Genomic DNA, 6,032 nt, shown 5'->3' with positions numbered 1-6,032 from the left:
TCCTTGAAGCTGAGTGATGACCGGCTCGACGCGTTATTCGTGAATACGACTCCATAATTTATACAACCTTGATTTTACTTAATCGCATTCCATATAAAACATAACTTTTTAATATCTAACAAATCATTGTTGTTTAGGTCAAAAACAAATGCAAAGTAATGAAGAGCGTAACTATAAATTCTACTAAAGTGTCATTCAATAGAACTTCCTAACTATGTAAACAAACCGCCATACTAAAATTGACAATGAATGTCAAATTACTAGTAACTTTTGTTTACATAGTTAGCAAGTTCTATTAAATGACACTTTAAAAAGAAACAAGTTCAAGGACTGCATCGATTTGCAATGAACATGAAATTTATCTCGATATTTATTGATACTACCTATATACGTAAGCTTCTCTACCACGTAGGTACCTACTAAAAGTTAACGAGTGGAATTATATTGTTTTTAATAACGGCCTAATGAAATATATTAAAGTTCTTAAATAAAAAATAACCATAAATAAAGTAAAATGTTAATGATTACTTTCAATTGTTTTATTTTTTAAAGCCATGGTCATTATAAATCCACTTTACCTTGAGCTCAAAAATTTATCGTAGCTATATATATATACATATTACCTCCTTCTAAAATCGTCCGCCTGCGTCGGTATGGAATAATATTTTTTTCTGTACATACCTACTCAATGTATAGTTTGATGACCTTAACTTTCAATGCATAAACAAACAATACCTCAAACAATTTTATTTTATTTTTATTTTATTTATTGAGAAACAAACGGTCATATACAAAAATCTGTACATAAATAGTTAACTCCCACAAGACTTACAGTTTCCTTAAATTGTAACTGTGCTAAATAGGTACTATATAATATAAGTGCACATACATTTACACTACAAGTATAACTTTAACAAAAAATATTTGAGAAGTTACACATTATGTCATAAACTTTAATATTTAATCTGAAATTTAATGTAATCTAAGGGTTTGGAACATTGGTGAATTGTATCGCTAATCATTGGAACATTTTCTTTAAAGATATTATACTACTATTAAAAATATCAAAGTCTGTTAGTTTATCACATTCATTAAAAAGTCGGCAAGCACGTCTATTAAACATATTACGGGCATAACATGTTCTGCTAATAGGAATAGAGAACAATTCCTTTCTGCGACACTGACGTATACGGACACGAGGGACCTTGAGATAAACCATTTCAAGTAAGGAAGGGATTTCTAATGTTGAATTTAGTATTTTGTATAGTAAAACAGTATCTGCACAATCACGCCGGTTGCTGAGTGACTGGAATTTATGGCGCTGTAAAGAGTCGGCGTAATTAATATACTTATTACCGGTTCTAAAATCAAGTGACTTTATAAATTTATTTTGGAGCTTTTCAATTCTATCAATATGTATAGAATGAAAAGGCTTCCAAACGGCACATGCAAATTCAAGACGACAATGGCATTATTGACGTTTTATTGACAATGAACCAATAATGTGAACTATTCACGACAGAAGACCTGGTTATTTAGGCCAAGAACGATGAGATTTTTTTACAACCTTTGTAAATAGCGGACTTGATAGCTTTCAGGTTCATAACTGTAAGCTGCGACAAAATCGAAGCTCACCTCTACATTCTGGAATATCAATAAAGGAAAAAGAAACTGTCAGTCCGTCTGTTACCTCTTAACGCTCAAACCTTGGCAGTCTACAGAAATGAACATTCAATTGTACATTTGTTAGGTGCCATATTTAGTAGGTATTGTATAATATCTGCCTAATTTAATGTTATGCTTATTATTGAGTGCAGCTTATGATATAGTTGGAGTTATCCACGTAATAAAACACCCATCACTTTCAAAGCAAACACACACTGAAGCTAATTCAAACTTGAATTTTGACATCAAAATGATTTCATTTTGTTATCATTCCCCCCGCTAAGTCTCGTTCGCACCAATTTATGTACGAAGCGAAATGCATGCGAGAACATAACACATACAGAATAACAGAACGACATTATTTAGTTTTCATAATGGAGGACGTTTGAGTTGGCCTTACTATCTCTATGACGCTGCCACCTAGTCCCACTATCATAATTCATAACCGTATAGTTCTATATTTTCAAGCGTCAAAGTATTATCATATTCAACGTTTTTGACCACGCACAAGCCTGCTTATAATTTTCGATTGTCGATCATCGTGTCGATCACGGCCAGGTGGCTTATTCGAATTGTAATAACATTATAACAGATTATGAATTTGATCTGGATTTGTTATGGGTAATATAATCTGTCAGTGTCAAAAATGACGTTTCTGGTTGAAGAAAGAACGGATTTGTTGCGTGAGAAATAGATAAACTATTTGAGTTTTTTAATGGCTGTACCACCAGGTGTAGAGTCGGACCAAGGTAACTCTGCATGGCATTAGCATATTATAAGTGTGTATTCAAATCGGTGCAGAGTTAGCTTAGACGGGACTCTAGTTTTGTAATGTGTGTAGGACAGAAATCGGGCGTTAGTAACTCTATCTCGCTATCATAATGCGCTAGTACTTCGCATCCGCACTTTATGTGGCCAAGCGTACGAGGACCCGCAAATAATACATTTTCATTATGATATTTATTCATCATTGGCCTTAGCGTCTATTGCAGACAATTTATAGTGTAAAACCGGAGAAATATATACACCACCTGGGACGAAATTAAGGAAACGCAGGGATGCCCAGCACCTGCATTACCCTCTCGGCTTCACTGTCTTATCCCACAGGAAAGGCGAGCCAATACGTGTAGAGACAGGTCAGCTGCAGGAATCTGCCGCTTATTTCAGGTTGGACCCTACTCGCGCCTTACGGAAACTCCATCCCGGGTTTTATTTTGGACTATATAGTAACAGCACCAGTCATGGGACATTTAAGAGGAAATTTGGAGTATTTGTGATATTTCCCTGATACCGGCAAAAGTTCTACCGCTTAGCGTGTTTAAAGATGAAAATCCTATCCATCTTTTATGTTTCAGGCGTGTTATATCAAAGATACTGCAATTAGTTTCCACATAATTTACAAATTAAAACTATGCCTTTTTTCTCCAGTAATGGTACCCCGGTAATGGACGTGGATCCAGTAATGGGCCCCCTATAATGGACATACCCTATCAGTATAAGATATTGGAACAGGGAATAAATTTTTGGCAAAAAACTAGTTATTAGTCATATTTGGTATAAGCTTTTATGTAAGAATGTATTTTTCTTTTCACAGCCAACTAATACTCATCAAGACAATTCTAACAAACCCAAACACAATAAGGTTGCGTTTATTACAGAGTTCCCATGGCCACCTCCTGTCTCCATCATGAGATCAGGTCAATGTTATCATAATATTGCATTGTCATCCGATTTGCTTACGTATCCAAAATTTCAACTCAATCGGAAATCCGAAAGTGGCTCAAATTCAACTTCCAAGATTTGAACCACACTAACTAACAGGCATGTTAAATAAAATTTTGTAAAAACGATATTAATTTTTTCTACTCCCGTACTTTTATTTGTCATTTAAAGGGTCGTGCACACACCTTTAAACCCCTCTCTTATAGTTGTCAAGACAAGTCTTTAGTCTATTCCCCAAAAAAGTATTTGTGCATACACGCAGTATCTTTTTGGCACTTTTACGATACTTCGTGTAATCACCACTTAAAAAATATTGTATGGAATACATTGTTGCCAACCTAATTTTAATTGTCATTTCTGCCAGATGAGTGAACCATAGACATGTTTTGGTCACATCATCATCATCATCATCAGTTTTCATCTTTATAGGGCTGTATCTCCTAAACCGTGCGTCGTAGCGCAAAAATAATCAAATTTTCGTTCCCCTTTGAATCCCAGTAATATTTAAAAAACACGAAAAACAAAAAAAAAATTATAAAAAAGAAAGAAAAATGTTTATGGGTTGTATCTCCTAAACCGTGCGTAGTAGCGCAAAAATATTAAAATGTTCATTCCTCTGTAAGAAGCCCCTAATTAATATAAAAAAACACAAAAGAGAAATAATAAAAAAAAACAAAAAAAAAATTATAATGCTGTATCTCCTAAACCGTGCGTCGTAGCGCAAAAATAATAAAATGTTCATTCCTCTATAAGGAGCTGTCAAAGCGCCTTATAGAGGCTTCTGGTGACCAGAGGGCTGGCCAATATTTTGCCCAGCGGATCAGCATTGCCATCCAGCGGGGCAATGCGGCCAGCCTTCTGGGTACCCTACCGAGCGACCACGACCTAGGCCAAATTTTTTATTTATAAGGTTTTATTTTAAGTGTTTTTATTAGTTTATTTTCTTTGTCTGTGATTACGAATAAAACCACTTCCTCTGTAAGAAACTCCTAATTAATATTTAAAAAAAAACACAAAAGAGAAATAAATAAAAAACAAAAAAAAAACTTTATAATGCTGTATCTCCTAAACCGTGCGTCGTAGCGCAAAAATAATAAAATGTTCATTCCTCTGTAAGAAACCCCTAATTAATATTATAAAAAAAAAATTAAAAAAAACAAAACAAAACTTTATAATACTGTATCTCCTAAACCGTGCGTCGTAGCGCAAAATAATCAAATTTTCGTTTCCCTTTGAAACCCCAAAGTAATATTTAAAAAAACACGAAAAACAAAACAAAATAAAAAAAAAAGAAAGAAAAATGTTTATGGGTTACATCTCCTAAACCGTGCGTCGTAGCGCAAAAATAATAAAATGTTCATTCCTCTGTAAGAAACCCCTAATTAATATTAAAAAAACAAAAAAAATATATATATATTTATAAGGCTGTATCTCCTAAACCGTGCGTCGTGGCGCAAAAATAATAAAATTTTCGTTCCCCTTAAGAATCCCACGCACTGAACAACCTATCACATTAGGACATTAAACAATCATTATCATCTATTCTTATTATTATTTCATTGCATTTCAAAGTAAGTGCTTGGTCGTAGAAAAAGTATTGTATGCAACGTTGTTTAACTGAGTCAAAAAATACTCGTGGCGTCTTTATTAACAATTTTCGGCTTCACGTCACTCGCCTTTTTTGACCCCTCTTAAACAACGGTTGCATAAAATACTATATCCGAAGTCCGAGAAGACTTCCTGACATAGTTCGTAACTACATTATACCTACTTCTGTATTATTTAAACATGAAATTACGCCATGGCAAGCATCATTATGTAAATTGTAAGTTATCCCATCATAGGAGGTATGCAGTTTTAGAGCTCCTATAATGGGATTGGGCAAAATACCATTATTTTTTATACATCTCTAGAGACACAAAATAGTGTGTTGTGTACCTTATTTCATGGTAAATGCAATTAACAAAACACATTCTAGTTTACACCAAGTTATAATTAATTACAATTTAATATATGAACTCACCTCTCTTAGCGAAGTTGTTAAGAATTCTTACTAGTTATATTTTTCGGTGACACGACAACTTTTGGGTTGACGCCAATTTCTTAAAAAGTAACCGAAATTAATAAAAAATCAAACTTAAACAGCTCTATGACTCTTATTTATGGTAAAATATTTCCAGTGTTCATAAACTACTTTTAGATACTTATTTTAGAGGATTTGTGGTTTTATGTCCCATTACCGGTTCCACGTCCATTATAGGGTCCATTACATTACTTCTCCTAGATGGATTGCAAACCAATGCTAAGAAGACGACCATCTCCCCTGTAACGAAATACTTTCTTGCTTCGTTTGTGGACTTAGTCGCCTCGTACGACACCCTTATCCTATGTGAGGGTTGGCGCTATTCTAAAGCCGGCCACCACACGGCAAATGATATTTATTATACCTACGTCAAATGATCATTCAAGAATAACGCTCCAAGTTTCCGAGAAGATGCAAAACGTGGCGCTTCCCATTTGTTTACTTAAAACATATGCCGCTGCTGCCGGTTCATCAGAAGCATTGTTTAACTGTAACTGAAAACTCTTTAAACATACTGTTATCAATAACTGAAATGTTTAATAGAAATGGTAAAATAAATATA

This window comes from Cydia amplana, chromosome 5 (genome assembly GCF_948474715.1).
Source record: "Cydia amplana chromosome 5, ilCydAmpl1.1, whole genome shotgun sequence".
Classification (NCBI taxonomy): Eukaryota; Metazoa; Arthropoda; class Insecta; order Lepidoptera; family Tortricidae; genus Cydia; species Cydia amplana.
This window is presented reverse-complemented; position numbering follows the sequence as displayed.